Genomic DNA, 24790 nt, shown 5'->3' on the forward strand with positions numbered 1-24790 from the left:
TCTTAAAATACATGTCAAGCTACAAACCTAATTTATAGGAAACCTGTAGTGTTCACTCCTGCAGGAAGTTGAGAAAATACAATGAATTTTTACACAGCAAGGATTATTTTATGAGAGGTAATAAATATGCACCTCTGGAAGCATATTAAATTCTGCAGGTTTGATATTTTGAAACTATTAAGAGTTATGTTGTGCTTTTGCCAAAGCGTGCAGTAATAATGCTGGTATTGAGACTTACTCCGGAATGAATTTTTATTTCTCTTTCCATATCGGAGTTCCTACTTTTCATAACCAGGAAGACCAGCTGCGATTGTGCATCTGTCACAAGAGATCACAACTGTCTAATAGTGTAGCCCTATATAAATATATACTGAGACATAAGTTCCATTGAGATCAGTTGTACTTACTCACAGGTTACTGTGTATAGAATTTATGCACGTGGCAGAAATTTGGTTTGCATTTTAATATGAAGCTTTTAATTTGCATTAGGCACACCAGAATGCAAACTGTCTTTTGAAATGTGCATATTCCTGGCCAAACAGGAAAAAAATGCATATGAAGAAACCATGTATTAGGAGAAGTTCACACAAAAATCACTTATTTGGGAAAAAAAAGCATACACAAATGCATTATCTTAGGAAAAACTGCTTGCAGTAATATGTACATTAGGAGAAATGTGTACAAGAATGAATATGATTTTTGTGGCACTTCCCTCCCCCCAAATCAAATTGATGCAGAAACTGGGCAAACTGAACTCAAGATTAGAAAAATGAGAAACTGAAACTGACAGATTTGCCCTTCCCTAATAGGACTGTAGTCTAAGGCATATATGTGCTACACTTAAATTAACTTGCTTAAGGAAGGAAAAAACTTGGAGTCTATTATATTCATGGAACATCCTTCTGTCATGTTCTAAATTTATGTAGTAGTCATGTGACTTGATGCAATGTTTAGGAAACACAAGAGAGAATGTAAATTATTAGGATGGGGGACACATTGCTATAGAAGCATAAGGAATTCCATGAATATCTATCTATGACACAAACACATGCACACACGCCAAAGGCATTACAATTAGAAATTGTTCTAAAAGTACAGGAAGAAGTATTAGGGGAAATTGGGCATTTAAAATTTGCATGTCTTTCCAAAAAAACCACACTACTTCTAGAGGAGAGAATTGCTAAATAAATAGCCCACCTGGATTTTACAGGAAAGCTCAAAGAGGAGGCTATTGGATGCTTGCTAGCTGTTTCCCACATAACATTTTGAATACCAAGATAAATTTGTCTTGCCATGCCTTGTCTATTGCACCTGTGCCATTTTTGCTGCAATCCTCTATCACTGTAGGCTCAACCTTCCTAGACTTCAATGTGGATTCTTCTCCTGCTTCAGCTTTGCCCCATGTAAAAAATGTGGATGGACTGAAATCCTGCAAATCCAACATCAGCTTCCCTTGTTTAAGTTTTCATTGTTAAAGGTTTTTGGTTTTAATAGTTTTGTGTTGTGCACCAGTCTTAGTAATGGAAATTTCACAAAATGCAAAGTAGATTGCATCTACACCCAATGTGTATAGAAAACAGGTAGAAATTTAGTAAAGATGACACATGGAAGAAAATTACGAAGACTGACCATTTTTAAAAGAAGCAGCACAGGAGGATATCACAGCATTAACAGTATGTAAAAAGCTACCAGAAACAAGAGGGAAGACTGCTGTTTGCTGGTAGAAAATAGAGCAATGGGTTCAGAGTTTAATTTCATTAAAAAGAGGTTTGGGTTGAGGTTAGTTTGACCCAGATTTATGGAATCACCTTTTCTTCCTGAGCTCTTCAGAAAGACTGGGATAATGCCTTTCAAATACACTTTAAATCTAGAAATTCATGATGATAGATAATTTCATATTTTGGTTGAAAGCCTTTTCCAGTTGTAGGATAGAGTACTGCAGTACTTAATGTATTTGCTTTAATTTCCAAGAGCTGTACAAACATGAATGTGTTGACTCAGGGAGAAAAATTACTGTTGCTCTCTTCTTACAGATTTGGAGATTTAGGCTCTCTCAAGGTCACCCCACGGTAGCAACAAGACTTGTATTCAGGTTTCCAGCAGTGTTGTCTAGGCATCAGTGTCCATATGCACGGTACTGGACCCTTTATCTAATAGATTATCTGTAATTGGTAACAAGTCCCTTTCAACTCTACAATTGTGTGATTCTTTGTCCCAGTGTGGACACAGAGCCAGTGTGGTGTAGTGGTTAAGAGCGGTAGTCTCGTAATCTGGGGAACCGGGTTCGCGTCTCCGCTCCTCCACATGCAGCTGCTGGGTGACCTTGGACCAGTCACACTTCTTTGATGTACTTTTCATAAGAAACCAGAGTTGTACTTTTCATAAGAAACCAGAGGCATTTCTCTTGGGCATGGTTGGCCAATTGGTGTCAAGAAAGGATAAGACTTTTTTTCTGTATGCTACCACAGCAGCAAGGATACTTTTAGCAAAGTACTGGAAGACGCAAGAATTGCCTACACTGGAAGAATGGCAGGCGAAAGTGATTGACTTTATGGGACTGGCAGAAATGACCGGCAGAATTCGTGACCAAGAGAAAGAGATGGTGGAGGAAGATTGGAAGAAATTTAAAGTTTATCTTAAGAACTGTTGTAAAATTGATGAATGCTAAAATGTCAAGGGAAAGGAAGATGCAGAATTGCAGCGGAAATTACTTGATGAATTAAGATGAAATAGAGAAAGAATAAGTTATAAATATAATTGGACTAAGGGGTTGCTGAAAAACTGTAAAACAAGGATGCAGAGAGGGTGAGGTATGGGGAAGTCGGGGAAAGAAGGTTTATGAAAATGAGGATATGAAACTACACTTGTTTGTATGTTTTTGTTTGTTGATGTTTTGTTTGTTTTAAAATTGAAAATCAATAAAAAAAATTTATATTAAAAAAAAGAGCGGTAGTCTCGTAATCTGGGGAACCGGGTTCGCGTCTCTGCTCCTCCACATGCAGCTGCTGGGTGACCTTGGGCCAGTCACACTTCTTTGAAGTCTCTCAGCCCCACTCACCTCACAGAGTGTTTGTTGTGGGGGAGGAAGGGAAAGGAGAATGTTAGCCGCTTTGAGACTCCTTAGGGTAGTGATAAAGCGGGATATCAAATCCAAACTCCCCTTCTTCTTTTCTTCTTCTTCTTCTTCTTCTTCTTCTTCTTCTTCTTCTTCTTCTTCTAGCAAAGATTCTCCCATGTAAGACTTACCAGTACAGTGGTACCTTTGGATACGAACGGGATCCGTTCTGGAGCCCCATTCGCATCCTGAAGTAAACGTAACACATGAGTGCGCGGGTCATGTTTCGCCGCGTCTGCGCATCCGTGAGTGGCGAAACCCAGAAGTAACGCGCTCCGTTACTTCCGGGTCGCCGTGGAGCACAACCTGAAAATACTTAACTTGAAGCTATTTCAACCCGAGGTATGACTGTATTGGTGCATTCCTGTTCCAGGATCTGTTCTGAAGACAGGCACAGCATAGTACTAATTGCTCTTGTTAATTGAAAATGTTGATATTGGAGCACTTTGTGCAATTGATCTGAGCTTTTAGAAGAAGCTACTTGCATACAGTTCCTGCCAAGGTTTTTTTTTTCCCTAACTCAACAATCCTAGTTCTAGACTTGTGAGAAACGGTTTGCTCTTTTTTATATCATTTGTTTCGGACGCATAAAACATTGTCAGGTGTACACACAATTAAATAATCCCTTTTTAGTTTTTCATAGTAATATAAACAGCTGTAAGAGCTTCAGATTCTGGAAAGGCAGACGCTTCTGAAGTTGGATTTATCTGCGTATTGGTTAATCACTTCAGACAGGCGCCTTACATTCTGTCAGAGCCCTCCAATTATTTACAGTACACAAATAATTAGTGAGGCACAAAGGGACAAAACTGTTAGCTGCCTGTACTTCTGAAATTTATTGTACCAGGTAAGCTTGCTGAAGGATTAACTGGGTTGGGTTTCAGTGGAGGCTTGCTAAATTTGGAAAGTGACAAAATGTCATCCCACAGGATTTCCAAAAGCAGCCTGAGAAAAGACAGATAGATAGAAAAGGATTGATGAGAAGGTCAATTCATTTAGAAACTGCTGCAATTATGATGGATTGATATGGAGTGGAAATTTCCTCCAGTCTCAATGCTGTATTATCTTCTTCTTGTTGCTAAGGTGCTCAGTGGCTTACTGAGTGTGAAAGGAGTGGGATGAGCAAGGAAAAGATTTGGAGTAGCTTGAAAGACAGCTATGCTTCAGAATTTGACAGATGCTCCTGAAGCTACATGCCTATTACTATTAAAAACATATCTGAGAAGCATAACTGACTTGTCACCAATGGAAAAAAAGTTCAGTGTTATAAACTGATTTTATTGATTAAAGGCTTATAAGCAAATGTGCAACTCTTGTTCTTTATATCCCCTAAGTAACTCAGTGTGGTGTGTTTTAATTAGGACATTTCAAGTACAGACAACTCTCTGTTTGCATGAGGGTTGCATTCTGGGCATTCATGCATGTCAGTGGAGTGCACATAAGCCCGTCTCATCCCATTCTTCCCCTGTTCCACCCTCTTCTGGATCCAAAATGACCTGCATGTTGGTGGTCGTGTGTCAATTTGACCCGTGCAAAATGGTCGCCACCTGTATTCAAAACTTATGGCATCTCCAGGGGGATGGTTGATATATGGGAACCAGAAACCTGGAAAATACCTTAGAAAAATACCACTTTCTATATTAACCTATACATATCCAGGCTTACCATATGTGCACAGTAATGCTATGGATATGATTAGTTAGCTTACCCTATCTATATTAATTGGCCATACGGTTTACTTCTGGTGACAATTTCATGATTCACTGACCTCCCAGGAAGACCATGGGTGGGTTGAAATGCGTCTGGTCTTCAGCATCCATTTTCTAATTGTTGGTCACATGAGCTTGATGTTTAGGCAGTACCTTGCATTGTTCTGTTCACAATGAAGACATTTTAGAAATATCATTTTTATATGCTGTATCATTTATATGTGACAAGATTAAAGCTTAATTCTATTTTTTATATATTTTAGTAGCAATCCTTTTTTTTTGCTCATACTCAACTTTATGCCTTAGAAATACATGTTGTCAACATGTACACATTTGAGAAAAGTATACATTCTTTAAAAGGTTTTTTATTTATGAAACACTTCCTAGGAAGCATCTTTGCAAAAATCTCAAAACTTATGTAACACAATTGCATATATAAAAGCAATTTGAACAGTTACATATATAGCAACAGTTTTTAAAAATACACACACATGGAAACAATTTCAAGTTCCAATACAGATAACTGACTGGTATCTATAACGGTTCACCGCAGTTCTTGTACAGAATGCTGAAAGTGGGGGGGGGGGGGGGAGAGAGAATAGAAATAGAGGGATGCATTCAATGAGGGGGATATTTTTTAGTGCTGAGAAATAAAATTGTTTGGGGCAAATGCAAAATAATGGAAATTATGCTCTGAGGGTATTGCTACAGATTCATACCAAAAGGAAAATGAACATTTTGAAATCAATATCGAAGTGGTTATTATGGCCAAGAAAAGGATTATATTTAGTCCTCTGTGTGTGTACACATATAATGTGAGTAGGACCAATTGAAATCTGCCTAGGCTCTGGTTCTCATTCCAGAATTAAGATATGGCCACAGAGGGTACATAAGCCTGAAGCTCGCTCCTGTGCAATGCTGTGTGCGGTCTTTGTGAATTGCCAGCCCTGTATATCAGACTGTTCCTTTGTTGTGGGAGGAACAGTTGTAGAGGAGTATACCTGGAAGTTAGAGCACCTCAGCCATCTCTGTTTCCACATTATGAGAAGCTGAAGCACATTTGGTGGAACAACCATATTTAGTAATGATTTAAGGATGAACTCTTCAGTGGATCAGTAGATTAATCAACCAATGCTTGGGTTGATTCATCAGTTCAGACAAATGTAAATCTGGGGGTGGGGAGGAGATTGAAAAGAAGCATACTTTGTTTAAACTATTTCGGCTCTAACATCAAACTGATAGAAAACTGAAAAAGAAAATGCTGTATGTTAACATAGACTTTATTCCACCATCTTCAAAAAGGCACATGTGCTTTTGGTGATACAGAAATTTGTTTAATTTATTAAATGCATGATTAATAAAGTAGAAAAAGTCTTGAATCAGCAATCCTACAGGAGTAGGATAACTGGACTTTTTAAAATAAAAAGTGATGTTCTAGAAAGTATAATTCTTTGAAAGTGAATACAACTCAAGACATGGTGCTGCTGATGTAAACTGACATAATAGTTACAGCAAATGTGTACTACAGGATTCCAGTATTTTTTTAAAAATAGGTTATTAGAGTTCACATTGTATTTCACCCCATGTTTATAACTGCATGTAAGCACCATACATCATTGCTTGGAAGAAGCAGCTTCAAGTCATCTGCAGCATCCTTTTGTACTTGTCTTGATTTGCTTGTTTTCCCAAAATCTGTCTATTTTTCTTCAACCTTTTGGAGAGTTCAAATTTCTTTCATCTCAAGTACTAGATAGAGGAAGAAAACAAAAGCCCCAATTTTAGATCCTGAACCTTCCTTTATTGAAGTGGAAGCAAGTTAACAGCTTAACTCCATGTGTGTCTATTTTACAGGAAGCCCTACTTGGAGTAGAACATATTCTGAAATAAGGGCCAAACATACACTAAATGCATAACTTAGTAGAACTGACCTCATGTCGTGGCATCACTGTGTTCCCTTTTTCCACCTGCACTACACATTTTAATTGATGAGGGGGAGAGAAATGCAGGCATGAGGTTACTTGTGCTTGGTATGATGGTGGAGGAGAAACTAGACACATGGCCACCATTTTCAGAGGTTGCCACAACTTCTAGTTCAATGTCTATCCCTAAGTATGCATACCATAAGCCTGCTGAATTGGGCCAATGGCTCCATCTCGTCCAGCATTCCTAGTGTCACAGTGGCCAACTAAATGTCTGTGGGAAATCCTCAAGTAAGACCTGAGCACACGAGCATTCTTCCTTCCTGCAATTTCCAGCAGTTAGTATTCAGAGTTAGGAATTCTGGGCAGGATTTTCTGAAAACATCAGTGTCATCAAACTTATCTCCATGGATTATTTTCAGTTTGTGTCTAATTGATCTCAATGAGAAGCAAGCTTTTTTTCTTTGCTGGTTTTCTCATTGTTATTTGGATCACTATACATATACTACTATGAGCATATACTTCCAAGTTTCCTAAAGAAACGCTGACATAAACAGATAATCATAAACATAAAAAATACTTATCTATTAATGCTTATAAAATTGTGCCACAGAAATCTAGTTCATCATATCTCTTAAGTTTATTATAAACCTGTTTGGAAAATAAAGACTATAAGTAGCAATATTACAGCATGAGATAAAATAAGTCTTGCAAATATTAATTATGGCAGGCAAAACTAGCAGCATTTTTAAATTATATTTGATTTTTTAAAAAACTTTAATTCTACCTAGAACCTCCACCATTTGGGATGAGGAACCTGTAGCCCTCCAGGAGTTGTTGGACTACAATTCCCACCATCCCTCCTAACTCCATTTGGTTGGCCACACCAGGAAGAAGATGCTGGACTAGTAGATGGTGACTGGGCTGTTCATATGCTCTTACATCTTTAACATACATAGACTCGGGCTGTGATACACGTTTAACAGGGAGGAAGTCCCATTCAATTCAATGAGACATACTTCTGAATAAACACGTACAGGATTGTGGTGAAGCCATTGGTGAAACCACATTTTGCACTTGTTATAAAATTTAGAACAAGGTTGTTGTTTTTTGTTTTTTAATGATGTATTCAGTGGTAGGAATCACTGAATAGTTAGACAAGTCTGAGTAAAAAACTTAATTAGCTTGATACGCTACTGCTGCCTTAGTTGAGTTTGTATGCAATTTTTCATTGGAGCTAATCAGCCCATGGATGCTTATACTTACATTTTAGCATCTGTTATGGGAACCATTTTGTATAAAGAACAGTAAGACAACAAAGATATGGGGTGGCCTTTTGAACAGAAAGCATGACCAGAGTTTTGTTGGTTTTTTAAAACAAAACCAAGAGACATAAAGGAAAGTGTGTGTTTGTTTGTAAAATAATTGCTATAAATCCATACAAATCCACAAAATGAGCAGAGTGAAAAATAATTCTGTAGTTCTACCACTTCAGAGGAATATTAAACCGAAAGCTGGGGTTTAAAGTATGCATTTTATTCTGTGACAGACTTCTTTCAATTACAGATAGGTAGCCGTGTTGGTCTGCCATAGTCAAAACAAAACAAATTCCTTCCAGTAGCACCTTAAAGACCAACTAAGTCAGTTCTTGGTATGAGTTTTCGTGTGCATGCACACTTCTTCAGAAGTGTGCATGCACACGAAAGAATCTGAAGAAGTATCTGAAGAAGTGTGCATGCACACGAAAGCTCATACCAAGAACTGACTTAGTTGGTCTTTAAGGTGCTACTGGAAGGAATTTGTTTTGTTTAGACTTCTTTCAAGATATTTTTGAGGAGTTGATTATGTTTTTTTCTTATTTTGGAATTAAAATAGCTTTGGCTTTTCAACTCCTGGCAGTGGGTAAACTGGAGTTCAAAATCTAATTTAAAAAACAAAAGAACTATAATAGCATGTGTACTTCCCCCACTCCAAAAAATCAAAGCTTGTTTCAGAGACACCCTGAATCCAGGTGTGTTTGGCAGTGATGAGATGGTGGAAAGGTAATAATGACTGCACTGTTAACACTGGCACCGTGTGTTCTTAATATTTATGGAAGTCTGTAGGTGGGCATAGTCACTACAGGGAGAATAAATTTAATTTAAAAGACAATAAAAGGCAGAGGCTGGAGAGAAGGTATATGAACCTTGTACCCTCCACAGAGCTGGAAGAGAAACTGCCTCCATCTAAGGTTATAGTTGGTCCCTTTTAGATTCAGCTGTTGATATTTACTTGAATAAAAAAATTATTTTCACACAGATAACAGTAGAATGCTGGAACACAGGCTGCGTAACCATATCTTGCTTCTGCTATTCAGAATTAGTCTCTATTATGCAGTGTGCTGGCAAGTACTGATTTCACACTATCATACTCTTTGGTAAGCTTTTGTTTTACTCGTAGTCAGTAGCATGAGCATAATCCAGCAGTGACTTCGGTAGGATGTGGGTTGCTAAGTAGTAAGTAATAGTTGATGTCCTCAACAATTTGAGGGCACCATATGGGCTACCGCTTCTCTACACAGTTACAGAATATAATGTCATGGACTTCGTTTCTCCATCGCTATTGTCACTTGAAATGGCAGCTGAACCCTTCTAAAGAACTGCAGCTGCATGGCTTGGTCAAGCTTCCTTTGTATAAGCACAAGTTAACATGGAAACGTGTTTACCAGTTCTGTAGCACATCATATTCTGAACAACGATGAAAGGTGGCATGGTATGTCACTCTGTAGCTGTGGAAGTTTGCAGATTCAAAAACATATTGTTAAAGTGGTTGCTGTTATGAAACATTCCCATGTTAACTCATATTTACCCAAAAGGAGCTTCTCCAAGCCATGCAGCTGTAATTCTCTTTCAGGATTCGACCAGTGGGAAACTTCACAATTTATTGATTACTATGGACACTTGTGACTGGGGGAGATATCTACTTAAAGGGTTTGTTGAAAGGGGAAGGTCATCATCAGTAGGCACCCGAAAGATAACAGAGATGGCCTCTGTCTAATATTCAAGGGGAGAGAATTTCAAAGGGTACGGACCTCCTGATAAGATGGTAACTGCAGGAGGCCCTCACCTGCAGAGCACAGTGATTGACTGGTATATGAGGGGTGATGTTTCAGGTATTCTAGTCCCAAGCTGTATAGGGCTTTATCCACCAAAACCAGCACCTTGAACCTAGCCAGGTAGATAATTAACAGCCAGTTGTAATCCAACAACTGGCAACCTAGCAGTTTGAAAGCACGTCAAAGTGCAAGTAGATAAATAGGTACCACTCCGGCGGGAAGGTAAATGACGTTTCCGTGCGCTGCTCTGGTTCGCCAGAAGTGGCTTAGTCATGCTGGCCACATTACCCGGAAGCTGTACGCCGGCTCCCTCGGCCAATAAAGCGAGATGAGCGCCTCAACCCCAGAGTCGGCCATGACTGGACCTTTACCTTTGTAATCCAACAACATCTGGATGGCCGTCTGTTGGCTACCCTTGCATTGTTGCATTAGTTTTGTGATGTGCTAAATTTCACATGGGTTTTGAGCACATGAGCCTGAGACCTGCAGCTACTTAATTAACACCATTTGAATCAAATTGTCACAATTCGATTCTCAGTGGGATGTCGGGGGATGATCAGCGTCCAGGCTGCTTTTTCTCCTTAAAGGCTATATGATTCTCTGGCTTCTGTGGCATTTCATTTTTAGCATGGAAAGTGCTGCTATTTTTCTGAAATATAAGTCTTCCATCAGTTGAGCATTCCAGCCTCCTGGCGTAACTGAAAGCTCTTTTACTGATGGCCCCTAATGCTGGAAAAACTGATGAGTCAGCCTTTCAGTGGCAGGAAATGCTTAGAAATGATGAAAGCAAATATGTTATGTTCTCTTTGCTTTCCAAGACTTGGAAGAATACATTTGCTGAATCACATCAGGAGTTGGCTAGCCCATTATCTTTTTCCTGATAAGCTCATGTCCATGTTTTGGGACTTTAGCTGAAATGGAGAACAGCATAAGGGTGCTAACAGCGCATTTCCATTTAATGCTGCTAGCTTTGGAAGCCTAAAGTTTAGGGATATCTTCTGCAAAAGTACTGTTTAGACGGCAGAGTTGCATGTCTGAGAGCCTCAAACTCATAACTGTATGTATATTTTACATAATAACAACTACAGTGAAAAGTGTGTATTCTCGTTAGGAATAGTAGCAATATAAGAAATGTAGCTTTTCTCTTTAGCCATTAAGGTTAGAATTGTTCAGGGTTTTTTTTTTAAAAAATGAAGGCTGAAGATATCTGAATTCTAATAAAAATCCACTGATCTCAAACATTGACTTTAGTGACGGCTTTCAATCAGATGTTTCTCAGTCAATATTTAAGCAAGCATCTGCTTCTCCTGTGCATTCATATCCTGTGCATTTTTTTCCAATATCTTACCTGTTAAGGAAATGCTTGGTTATGGTATGCTTTCTCTTATGCAGAACAGGGACTGTTCCACCTGTACAGAAGCTTTGATGCTTTCCTCCCACATGCTGTTCATGTCCTTCAGTACCCCTGTAATCCAATAGAAGTGAGGAAGGAAGCAGATTGCCTTGCCACTAATGCTTGGAAAATTGGATCAATTGTGACTCCTGGAAGAAGCGGAAATGGCTTTTGTCTTTTCCCTCCTCCACATAGATGGAAAAACCTTGAATGGAATGGGGGAGGAAAACAGACATCTTAGCAAGGTCACAAAGATGGTAGGTTTAAAATTCTTAACAGGGTGGGTGGGTGCTCAGAGAAAATAGATAATGAGGATTCCTGAATCCTTGCTGCTGACTTTGCTGTTTTATGGGCAATGCTCAGCAGGCTGAGAAGTTGAGACATTTAACACATTTATATCCTCCCTTGAAATACCTTTGTTCTATAGGCCATCACAATCTCTAAAATGATCCATGAGAGTGTTCCTTAAATATTTGACAGAGGAATGGCTGTGTTAGAGATTCCCAGTGCCTTCCTGTGACCTTCCAAGGCCCAGATAGACAAGGAGACTCCTTCCTTACCAGTCCTTGGGATGCTCCCGGAGCCCTCACACCTCTTTCCCAGAGGCTGGTAAGGAAGGTGCCATGCTTCTGGGCTTTGGGAAGGCCATGCGAGGGCTGTGGGATGCTGTCAGAGCCCTCCCACTACCTTCTTAAAGCCTGGTAAGTGGGAAAAGCCTGCTGGGTACATGGGTGGGGGAATAAATAAATGGAGAGCAGAGAGTGGTGGGCTTCCCTGGCTCTCCATTTATTTATTGGCCTCCCACCCCCACTCATGAAAGGTTGTGGTCTTGTAAGTAAAACTGTGGGCTTACTGTATTTAGAATGGTGGATAGGTGGATAGACAGTTGATGAGTCTAATCTCAAAAGCAGAGGTAACCAATGTGTTGCTCTTCAGATGTTGCTGACCATATCCAGTTGTCAAGGATTATGTGAGTTGTAGTCTAGGGGCAGCTGACTTGTGGCCCTTCAGAGGTTAGCCATCCCTGTGGCAATTCAACAACATCTAGAGGGGACCACATTGACTGCCCTTGACAGGCTAGTTTCCTAATCCCTGTTTCCTGTAGAACATACAGTGGCACCTTGGTTTACAAACTTAATCTGTTCTGGAAGTCCGTTCTTAAACCAAAACTGTTTATAAACTGTGGCACACTTTCCCTAATGAGGCCTCTCACCTCTGGTGCCCTTCCACTGTTCGGATTCCATTCTTAGACCAAGGTAAAGTTCTTAAACCAAGACACTATTTCCAGTTTTGCAGAGTTTGTAAACCAAATCATTCTTAAACCTGACTGTTCTTAAACCGAGGTACCACTGTACTTTCATTCCTATAGTCCACAAAAGCTTGTGCCATAACAAATTAGTAATTCTTTGAGATGTCTTTAGTTTTAAGATTCTATAAGGCTCTAAAGGTGCTTTTGCAGCAAAGAGTAACATGGTCGTCATCCCACCTGGAATATACTGTGATATACTGGAATAAAGGACCAATATTTATATATACAGACATAAATTTCTAAACTGCTAAATAAAGAAAAATAAATCTTCTCAAAACTCTATACATAAAAAGCTCTATAAAATCAAAAGTAAAAATATAAAAAGGCAAAGATCAGAAGAAAATGTTTTCGGCTGGTGTATAAAACTAAGCACGGAGGATGCTTGCCTAATATACAAAGGCAATAAATTCTATGATATATGTGCTGTTGTGCTAAACATCCGATTCTTTGTGGCCACTGGACAGATGTCATAAGAGGAAGTTAGCAATGCACCTCCATCAGATCTCCAAGAATGGATAGGAATGTATAGAGAAAGGCAGTCCTTTAAGTTGGCTGGTCCCAAGCTGTTCAGGGCTTTATAAACCAACAACTCAGATTGTTCTCCCTTGGAGTCTATGCAGGATAAGATAAAAGGAGACATAACTCCTGTTCTTCAGCTGTAGAGTAATAATCATATTTTCAAGACTGAAGATCTGACATGGTGCCATGATTTCTTGCACTGCAATACAGAATTGATTACTGGGAAGAAATCCCCCTTGGTTTGCGTATTTCCAGATTAAAGCTTGTGTACAGTGATATTTAAGATTAAATCAGCAATTTAGAGATATGACAGATCTTGAACAGCTTATTATGAGAACTGTGAAACACATGATGACAGAAATATATCATCTGCTTAATAGGTATGATACAGAGCCAGAACAAATGAAAGGTTACATGATAAAACGAGTTCAAAGTATTAGAGAAGACATACAATTAGGTATCTGGGGAAAGTTTTTGCAAGAGCCATGCAAGTTCTCCTTAAATATGAGAATAAGGGGGAAATGTTCCAAGATATATCACTCCGGACCAGATACAGAAGATTAATTAAAATTATTCAATCACACACTGGAAATGCTGAAAAGGGAGAGGTGATCCCTCCTATATGTGATGGGAATAGGATGTGTCAAAAGTAACTGGAAGAAAATTTAAAATAAAATAAAAATAATATTGGGTTACATAATTCTCCATTCAGTATTTTTTAATTGAATTATGTGAAAAGCTGTTCTGCTGTTTTCTTTTCTGTGTACAATTTTGAAGTTTAGTGGGCCCCAAAGGCACGAAGCCTTTAAGGAGAACGTTGTTCTTGATTGATCGTTGCTGTGCACCAGCCCCCTTTCAGATGTGGGTCTGGACTCCTTTAGGGGATCTTCCTGGAACTGGGGATCAAAGGCTTCCACCTCCTCTATTAATCTTTCAGGTTATCCTTAAGGCAACCCTCTATTTTGGCTTGCAGTACCTTTTGCGTCTGTATTGTACCTCTTAGGAGGCCACATGTCTTGGATTGTTCATTTTCCTCTCCCGTCTGTTTGTCTACTCCAAACCTTGGCAGAAGGCAGAGCTCTACCTGCTCAGCCCCCCTGTTTTGTTGCTGTTATACTTAAGGAGGCTCAGGTATTTATGCCTTGTTCTAGGGAGACATAAGAACATAAGAATAGCATGCTGTATCATCAGGCCAATGGCATCCAGCATCCTGTTCTCACAGTGGCCATCCAGACGCTTGTGGGAAACCAGAGAGCAGAACAGAGCATAAGAGCATTTTCCCCTCCCATGGTTTCCATTAACTGGTATTTGGAAGCACTGCTGCCTCCAACTTTGGAGATAGAGCATAGCCATCATGGCTAGTAGCCATTGATAGGTTTCTTCTCCCTATCCTCTTTTTCCTAGTGTAATCACACAATCTGCTTCTGATACTCTGTACTACTTGCTTTGAAACAACTTTCTTAATGGCAGCTACTTCCGTTTTAACTTTTACTCTTCATTCTTAGAGAATGTGTTTTCATGGACTAGTTTCAATTTTCCATATTTCCCTGCTTGTCGTTGCCACATTCTGGAGAAAAGAGGAAAAGCTTCTGAAATATTTTACTTGGGATTTCTAATCTCAGTAAATCTGAGCAGCTTTGAAGCATCACTATGCCACTTTCCTGTTTGGGATGCCAGCACTCTTTGTAAATGTTCACATTCCAAGTGGTCCATGCAGTGATTGTAGAAGAGAGTGTGCATGTGTGTGTTTATATATCCCTGAACAGCTGAAGAGATCAATGCAGTGTGTTGCAGATCTATATTTTCTCTACTCTCTTTAGGATGCTGTTTAACTGGTCATAATCTAACACAAGTTGTGCACTACTAAGTCACATTAATGTCGATGGGACCTAGAAACCCTTAGTTTTATAGTCTAATTAATGAAGGAAAACCACAAAGTCCAAAGAAAGCCACCTTGTCCTAAATGATTCCTGCTATTTGCTCTCAGGTGTTATCAGTTACAGTAAACGCTAAATGTCATTTGCAGTTAGTAGAACTCAGATCATTTCTCAGCTTCTTTCTGTTAGCTAAAAATGTGAGGGAAGCCAGCCAAGGACATGTCAGAGGTGATAGAATAGTTCATTTTGAAATCTCGACAGTATTTGGTCCATCAAGAGCTATGGAATATGAATAAGAAGTTATTGTAGTACATTGTAGTTTGGCCCAGTCTTGGTATTTTTAGCAGCTGAGAGAGGCACCAATTTTAGTAGTAATACCAGCAATTTTATGTTTTGAACTGTCTACTCCAAATGGCATGTGGCCATGGAGAAGAAAGACTGTCAGATAATACCGCCTAGGAAACAGATGGCAGACTACCTATAGCAGGTGCAGTATTACAGGGCATATGGACATCTTCAAGGGTGTGCTCCAACCTGCATGGAAATTGCAGCTGATTTCAGTTTGGTCTTTAATTGAGTTGGTGCTAATTTTGCATGTTATCTACATGTGTGCATTTCCTCAACCTTTAAGGTGAACTTTTGGTGTAAAGAAACCTTTCTCTTTCCCCGGTAATGGTGAATTTAAAAAACTCTCCTGTTTCAGCCTGATTTTGATGGTGGCTCATTACTGACAAAAAAAATTAATAATGTGTGATCCATTTGCGATATGTTCTCTTGATACTGATAGTTCTGTCCTAACATGTTAAAATACTGATGGAAACAGAGGAGCAGACTGAGCTAGGCTGATGAAATAAAGTGTGTGACGTGCCTAGAATAGAATACTCCAAAATAATACATAGTAATAATGCATAATATATACCATCATTGCCTTTCATATGCGTAGGCAGATCCTATCATGTCCTTATGCTCTCCCGTGCCTAATTCGTGGCTTTTGTTTTCATCTTGCTTGTTTATTGCTTGATTGTGCATTTCCGGTGTTGTGTGAGCGTCTCATAAAGCATCTCTTGTGAAAGCATTCCTTTCATTTTAATAAGTCTGTTCAGAAGCATGGTAAACAAATCCTGCCCACACACTTAGACCAGACACCTAGTGAAGCTCTGATACAGGAGAGGGTAGATCATATGCACAAGAATTGGAAAAAGCAGACCAACCCCACCCCCCAACCATTCTGAAGTTACACAAGATGCAGTAGCAGGAATATATTGCCAATAGTTTTCTCATTAATATCTGGTCTCATACCCAAATAGTTGAGAAGGAAATAGATTTTGCAGCTAGCCCCAAAGGCATGCAAAATGTTATTTACAAAAATGTATCATAACTCCTCTGTTACGAAAGCTGAAGAATTTCGACTCATTCTGTCTCCCTGGAAAACAAAATTATGAATCTAAGATGCGGTCCAAGAACATTTACATCTTGCCTAGAGTTTAGAGGGAAATAAATGGGTTTTGAAAATGGTGCTTTAAATACATCTAATATGTTTTGTACAGTTTTCTTAACTACTGTGTCAGCACAGTGCCCGTGTATTTTTCTAACCTACTGAATTCTTCTCATTGATGGCTTTTCCTTACTCCTGTGTTTTCCCTTTGCAGTTTGTTGGAAACTCCCCTGTTGAACTTGTATTTCTACTTTAGTATTGTCTCACCCATCTCCAGACTCTGAAATGGCTCTCTGTCATTAGCACATAAGAGCCCTGCTAGATTAGACTGAAAAACTTAATTGGTTTGCCATGTTGTTTCTCCTAGTATGTTGTGGGAGGAAGCCAGCAAACAGCACCTAAGAGTAATATTCATCCCCTGCTGCTTTCCCCCCAGCAACTGGTATTCAGAGACATCCCCCAACTAGGTGCCCTCCAGATGTTTTAGACTACAACTCCCATCATCCCTGAGCATTGACCATACTAGATGGAACTAGGGGAAATTGTAGTCCAAAACATTTGGAGGGCACTAGGTTGCAGAAGGCTGAGGTAGCACATAGCCATCTTGACTAGTAGCTATTGTTTGTCTTTTTCTCCATGAATTTGTCCACCCCCCTTTTGAAGCTGTCTTGAGTTGTTGACCATTGCTGCATTTTATGGATATGAATTCCATAACTTTAACCACACAGTGTGTGAAGAAGTACTTGATTTTGTCTGTTCCGAAGCTCCCACTATTCAGATTCACTGGGTAGCCCCAGGTTCTAATATTATGAGAGAGGGAGAAAAACATACATGTTCTTCACACCATGTGTCATTTTATGACACTGGATCATGTCCCTGCTTACTTGCATCTTTCCTAAATTAAAAAAGGTAAAGGTAAAGGACCCCTGACAGTTAAGTCCAGTCGCGAACGACTCTAGGGTTGCAGCGCTCATCTTGCTTTACTGGACGAGGGAGCCGACATTTGTCCGCAGAGTTTTTCTGGGTCATTTGGCCAGCATGACTAAGCCGCTTCTGGCAAAACCAGAGTAGCGCACGGAAACACCATTTACTGTCCCACTGGAGTGGTACCTATTTATCTACTTGCACTTTGACATGCTTTCAGACTGCTAGGTTGGCAGGAGCTGGAATCGAGCAATGGGAGCTCACCCCGTTGTGGGGATTTGAACCACCAGCCTTCTGATCGGCAAGCCCTAGGCTCAGTGGTTTATACCAAAGTGCCACCCGCGTCCCCTTCCTAAATTAAGAAGCTCCCAAACACTGTGACCTTTCCTTACAGCAGAGTTGTTCCAGCTTCCTGATAATTTTGGTTTCCCTTTCCTGCACCTTTTCCAGTTCCATGATTTCCTTTATAAGATGTAGTGACTCAGTGATGAACAGTATTCCAAGTGTGATAGCACCATAGAGCTTTGTATAAAAGCATGACAATATCAGCAGTTTTATTTTCAGACCCTGTCCTAATGTTTTCCAGCATGGAATTCTCTATTTTCACAGCTGCCGCTCATTGGGTTGATGTGTCCATTTCCATGCTGCTCCTTCAGCTTGGAAGTAGATTAGTCTCCCTGCCTGCCCCCCCCCGGCCATTTGTTACATAACGTCCTATTTTCCTTTCAAGGACGCCATCTCACTTTCATGGGAGGGGGATGCTTTGTGGTGGCTCCTGTGCCACAAAGCTCATGTCAGAAACTCTGAGCCACAACGGAGGGACCTTCTCCATTGAGCGGAGCCCTCTGTTACTTGATCAGGAATCACAAATCTTGGTTCAACTCAATGGTCAGCCCTTCTCCTTCCTACAAAGCCCTCTGTGTGTGCCACAGGAACTGAGACCGAAGAATGAGTTTTCCATTCTTTAATGCTGAATTTAGTTCACTGCTGCACAATGGGAAGCAGCCCCAGAATCAAACCTCAGCTGCAAGGGAACAGTTAACTGGACAGAGCTTTTCAAAGGTACCTCCAGGCTCCACCTGCTTATTCCCTTGTCTTTCAAGACCTCCTGGTCTCTCAGGAACATGAGAGGGCATCCCTCACCAGCTTATTTGCTCTCCACATGCCAAAGCCTTTTGCAGCCATCATCAGATATCACTGGAGCCTGCAGCTTTGCTTGTTGTTGCAAGCATGATGCTTTCTGCCCTGGTGCTCAGTAACAACTGTGCTGAACTTCCCTCCCTCCCACTAGAGGGCTCCATAGCGGGTCTCCCCCACCCACCCTCACACATACCAGTCAGCCAGATGGTTGGTTCCCTTTCCATGCTCTCATCATACTGGGCTTCCTCCTTCCGAAGCTCAGTGCAGTACAACGCACATATCCCTTCCCCTGACATTTTTTTCTCAAGCCCTTTGGCACATGCAGAGCGCAATCTCTTATGCTGAGCTCTGCAGCCTGCAGAAATCCGACACTTAGTGCAGTGTAAGAGACTTCTCCTGAGTTGGGGGAAGGTGTCTATGAGCTCCTTACCAGAGTGTCAGGGCATCTGTCTCTGGCAAGAATATTTATAGAGGCTTGATTTTCAATCTTTCATGTCACAGTGACAATTAAGGTTCTTATACTGGCAACTGAAGGCAGGAACTGCTTGGTCAGTTTTATATGTCCCTACCACTTGGAGTATGTAAGGTGCTTTACCTTGATGCTTGCATTTAAGTAAGTAGGGTCCTGGAACGTGTGTAGAGGAGGGCACCCAAGATGACCAAGGGTCTGGAATGGTTGAGGTACTTGGGTATGTTTAGCCTGGAAAAGGGGAGACTGAGAGGATATATGAGAGTCATCTTCAAATATCTCAAGGGATGTCACATGGAAGAGAGAACAAGCTGGTTTTCTGCTGCTCTGGAGGGTAGGTCTTGAACAAATGGCTTCAAGTTACAAGAAAGGAGATTCTGACTAACCATCAGGGATACCGTTCTGACGTTCAAGAGCTGTTCAGCAGTGGAATGGGCTCCCTCGGGAGGTTGTGGACACTGCTTCCTTTGAGGTTTTTAAGCAGAGGTAGGATTGCCATCTGACAGATGCTTTAGCTAAGATTCCTGTATTGTGGGGGGTTGGACTCGATCATGGGTAGGCAAACTAAGGCCCGGGGGCTGGATCCGGCCCAATCGCCTTCCAAATCCGGCCCGTGGATGGTCTTGGAATCAGCATGTTTTTACATGAATAGAATGTGTCCTTTTATTTAAAATGCATCTCTGGGTTATTTGTGGGGCCTGCCTGGTGTTTTTACATGAGTAGAATGCGTGCTTTTATTTAAAATGCATCTCTGGGTTATTTGTGGGGCATAGGAATTCATTCATTTCCCCCCCAAAAATATAGTCCGGCCCCCGACAAGTTCTATGGGGCAGTGGACCAGCCCCCTGCTGACCCCTGGACTAGATGACCCTTGGGGTCTCTTCCAACTCTAGAATTCTATGATTATAAGTTAGGCCAGTTAATTTCAATGGGTCTACTCTGGGAGCCCAGTTGCTGGCTCGAGATAGCAAAATTGCTTTTTGTATTTTAAGGAGATTAACCCTATTAGAGGTAGACGGAAGTGTCCACACAATATAGTAAGTGGGAAGGCTTTCCCATTTATGCACAGAGGTGATAAACAGCTTTAGGATGTTATGAGAGCATACATCTTAATGTTGCTGTTGCCTGTCAGGAAACACCTTGAATTTAGTTTTAATCTCCCTCTTCCTGTGAACTAAAGACAGTGTTTATTAAAGGTGTTGTTGTCACCATCATCCTGGGAGGCAGAGCCCTCTTTCCCAAAAGTACAGGGCACGCGGTTTAGGGGCAAGGGTAGTTGGAATGCTTCATTACTAACCTTGCTAAATCCCTTCTTAGCCCTTTTGATTTCTTTGCAGATTAAGATGATTGCTTTACTACAAAGGATGTCTCCACAACAGGAACAGAGCATGAGCTCCTTTTCCATTAGCACACAGCAAAAATTATGAGGTCCAAATATCCCCTCATTAAAAATCATTTGGGAACCTGGGCACAAAAGCATTTTAACTTTCATCCAGGCCTACTTTATTCATAATTGTTGACTTTTAAGCATCCTGGTTTGGGTGGGAACTTGGATAATGTGAACTCTCTTCTTTTTCTTTATTACCTCGTAGTTGACTTCCTGCCTGAAGATGTGATCCTTTAATCCTGAAAGCTTGCATGTCTGTCCTGATCTGCTTTATGTAGTGTGATTAGTTAATGAATTTCACTACTAGAATTATTCCCCCCTCCCTTATGCATCAGCATTGCTAATGATTATTTTTTAAGGTTGTGGCCCTAAGCACAGGAAGTCCATCTGAACTCAGTGAGATTCGCTTGCAGGTAAATGTGTTTAGATCTTGCAGTAAACTTGCAGTTTCTATTGAAATGTTATAATTGATTACTCATCTATGTAAGAGTAATTATCCATCATCAGAAGTTTTTTTAGAAGGGGAAAATGTGCACAAAGTATCTGACATCCGTAGATTTCTTCCCAATCCATGTTGATGTGTTTCTCTAAATCTCTATCCTGCCCCAGAATGTTTCCATATCTGCAGGAAGAAGGTACAAGGCAAATGAGATCTTTCACATACAGTAACTGTGCATGTTGTTCTGCTCTCCCATTTGTGAAGAGTCCTGAGAACAGAATGATTGAAATATCATATATCTGATACCCGAGCTTCTCAGCAGATAATCCTATTTTCAAGGTCAAAAGATTTATAATGTTCAAAGCAAGCAGAAATACTAAACAGGATCCCCTATTGGGAATTGCAGCACTTTGAGAATAAATTGACAGGCTCTTCTTCTTTCCTTAAATTTTTGTGCAGCTGAAGTCACCAAATCTCAGTTCAGAACAAGCCCTCCTAGAGTAAGCAAAATATAATGCAGCTTAGTTATTGATGGGAACATGTCAAAAAGCATGTTGGTGGTGCTATAGTTCCTCCACTGGTTCAGCTTATCCCAAGTATTCTTTGTTCTTCAGTGGCACACAGTTTGTTTTTGTCAGCAAGTGTGTATTGGTTGTGCCATCAAAGGAATTGCAGCTTTGCAGAGGTAGCTTGGAGTTTAAAGGGCACAAGAGAAAAATCAGCATGTGTATCAAAATAGGTGGTATTTAAAGCTTTGTTTGTGGAAACAGATGGCGCTGTGGGTTAAACCACAGAGCCTAGGACTTGCCGATCAGAAGGTCGGCGGTTCGAATCCCTGCGACGGGGTGAGCTCCCGTTGCTCGGTCCCTGCAGCTGCCAACCTAGCAGTTCGAAAGCACGTCAAAGTGCAAGTAGATAAATAGGTACCGCTCTGGCGGGAAGGTAAACGGTGTTTCCGTGTGCTGCTCTGGTTCGCCAGAAGCGGCTTAGTCATGCTGGCACATGACCCGGAAGCTGTACGCCGGCTCCCTCGGCCAATAAAGTGAGATGAGTGCCGCAACCCCAGAGTCGGTCACGACTGGACCTAACAGTCAGGGGTCCCTTTACCTTTACCTTTACCTTGTGGAAACAGTGGGAAGATGAAAGGTCAAGACCCAAACTTCATTAATCTTGTAGACCCACACTAGCTACTTGTGACAGTGCTGAACAGATAGCAGGATGAAGGAGTGTCTCTTGATCTCCTTATTAGATCAAATGCGTGTGTACAAAGACAGCAGCAGCACACTCCTGGCTGGTTTGGAGTCAACGCTAGCTGCTCCTTGTAGGTAGTACATTGTGGTTTCTAGGCAACCCCTGGTTTCATTATTGGCTGTTTTGGAGTAGGTGAGTTATTACATGGATGCTTAGCATGCTACTTCGACACTTTGCCATTGAAGGAAATGCCCTCAAAATTTCCCTTCTGGTAAAGGGAGGTAAGCTAGAGGGAGGAGTGGGATTTTGATATATGCATGAGGTAGAGGTAATGTTAACTGAGTTGTTAATGTGCATTAACCAGCCACTGTGCACATGAACCAGGCCACATGAAGAATGTGCATGTAATCTATCGGTGAAGAGGGAATTTCACATATTTCCTGGCTAATATACATAATATTCAACAGGCATTGGAGAATAGACATATATCAACTGGATTTTGAACATTCTCCAATCACTGTGCATAACCTCCAGCAGGACTTAGGGAATGTATATATCTCAACTGCGTATTGTAAACTCTCTGGCCAGTATGCATAACCCCCAGTAAGCTTTGGAGAATGTGCATATCTCAACTGCATTTTGTTTGTCAGTATGCATAGTCTGCAAGAAGCATGTTCTTGTTTTTTTAGCTCTGGTTCAAAAATGTGAAATCTGCACTCTCTGGGCTGCTTCTGGCTACCGCTTTATCTTATGTAGTTTCCAACATACCCATGGGCTGGGCATCTGAGCAGCATGAAGAAGTGGTGGGGCTCCATATAAAATCAACTTTTTCTCACTTTGTGGGCAAATTATGTGCACATTCTGTATGAGCCTGATGAATGTGCACGATGGCCAGTTGTTATGCACATTAACTACTCAATTTACATCACCCCTAACATATGTTATTACATTAATTAGTTTCTAAACCAGCCTTTATCTAATGATCCCAAGACAGCTTACAAACTGAAATCTCTATATTAAAACAAGATTCACACTGCAGATTTTTAATAGTATTAAAAAAAATCATACAAAACACAATGCAGCTTAGCTCAGACTATATGCTAAACCAAACCTTGGCTTAGTTCACAGCAGTGCTGCAGTGTAGGAAGAGCAAAGCAGCCACAATCCTCTCTTGGGAAGCCATACATTCATGCTAAGCCATGGTTTAATTTAGCATTACGTACAAACTGGGCTACTGGCTGGCAAACAATCCACAATATTGCTAACCTTAATGCATCAGTCATCACCAAATCCCTTGGTAAAGAGGTACATTTTTGGTTTGCATTGAAAAGTTAATGTTGACATCAACCACATATCTGAGGAGCGTAACTTCTGTAGATTGAGTACCACCACAGAGAAGCCCCTGTCTTGTGTCACTGTTGCTCACTGGGCAGGAAAGTAAGCAGAGCCTTCACTGTCAATATTGGTGTATAGGTTGGCTGATATAGAGGAGGGCTCTTTCAAATATTTGGATCCCAGTTCATTTACAATCTGAATTGTATTTGCTAGACACAATATTTGGATTCCAGTTCATTAACAAACTGAATTGCATTTGGTAGACATAAGGAACCAGTGAAGCTGCTGTAAAATAATGTATAAATATAGGTACGGGTGGGTGGGTGTGTTTCTGTGTCTCCCCTGCTGGAAGGCAGGCAGATACTGTTGGGCAGCTCAAACTGCATTACTGAAATCCATCATTAATCTGCTCTAGTTCAGATTTGGTATACCTGGAGAATTTAGATTAAGGCATACTGTCCTACTTCAGCCCGAAGACGCAGCGCTTGCAGAGGCCTTGTGGCGAAGAGTGCAGAGAATACAAGCCACTTACATGCTGCTGCTGTTCTTAAGTAATGTGCAGCCAAACAAGACCGCCCGAAGCTCTCTCGTTGGAGGTGGCCATTAAATCCAATAACTTCTGTTGTTGTCGCTAGATACTGCAGAAACAGCCAAATCCTGTGATGACAGAAACAGCAATTTCCTCCCAGCTGCACTTTGACAGGGTAGATATCTTAGGAAATGTTTTGTACATTGGTACAGATATCATAGCATTGTTATAAAGGGTGTGTTTGTGTGTGTTTCAAATGTGACTTTCTCCTCACAAGAGGGCAATCCTAGGGCAACCTCTCACAAAATATATCCCCCAGAAATAATCTGCTGCATTTTAGAGGTGCAAGAGGCTTTGGAAAGGTAATAGACCACCTCTTCAGACTCCCCAGCCCCTGAATTCTCATGGGGGCAGGGGAATCTGGTAGGAGGCCAGCAGCATTAATGGGCACAATCCCACACTGCTCCCTGTGCTTTCAGACAAATTTCTGAACAGGCCTGTTGCCACCTTCCCTGCAATTCTGGACATTCCTTCAGAAAGGGGAAGAGGATTGCTGTTCTCTGTTGTGCCCCTGTTGCAAGCAGGTTTTCTTCCTACAACAGTGTTAATCCCTCAGTGCTGAATGTTCTTTCCCCCCCATAGGGATGAACGGAATCCATTAAAGTATAGGACATAGTAAAGCAGTATTCTCAGGGACACCATTATGGGGGAGGCAAAGCCCGTTTCCTCTCTCTGGTGACTCCAGCCACTGAGAAGCAGTTCTATTCCTGCATAACTCTTGTTTCTTGGTCACATTGGAATGTGACAGTGAGGGGAAAGGGGATAGCTATACAAAACGTTAGATGCTCAGAGGAAGTTTTTTTGAACAAAGCTGAATCTGCGGGTTCTATTTATCTGCATACTCATTGGTCAGGAAACCCTATTTCTAACGCTCCAAGCATTGACAGCTACCATGAATGTTTCAGTCCATGGAAATTAGCCACAAATATGAAAAAACTAAATAGGT

At 40.8% G+C, this 24790-nt stretch overlaps 1 protein-coding gene and 1 long non-coding RNA gene across 2 annotated transcripts in view; one reads left to right on the forward strand and one right to left on the reverse strand.

Moving 5' to 3' along the window:
- The window catches only part of MAPKAPK3 (MAPK activated protein kinase 3), a 79450-nt gene that overhangs the window by 27856 nt on the left and 26804 nt on the right, over window positions 1-24790 (forward strand). The gene's annotated exons all lie outside the window — the stretch shown is intronic.
- Window positions 5164-24774, reverse strand: LOC309335471. Its single transcript, XR_014153531.1, has 3 exons — window positions 23788-24774; window positions 11186-11435; window positions 5164-6570 (listed from the first exon to the last, which is right to left on the reverse strand). It is a non-coding gene; the product is annotated as an uncharacterized lncRNA (long non-coding RNA).

The sequence above is a fragment of the Podarcis erhardii genome (assembly GCF_964252035.2).
Source record: "Podarcis erhardii genome assembly, chromosome: 2".
Lineage (NCBI taxonomy): Eukaryota > Metazoa > Chordata > Lepidosauria > Squamata > Lacertidae > Podarcis > Podarcis erhardii.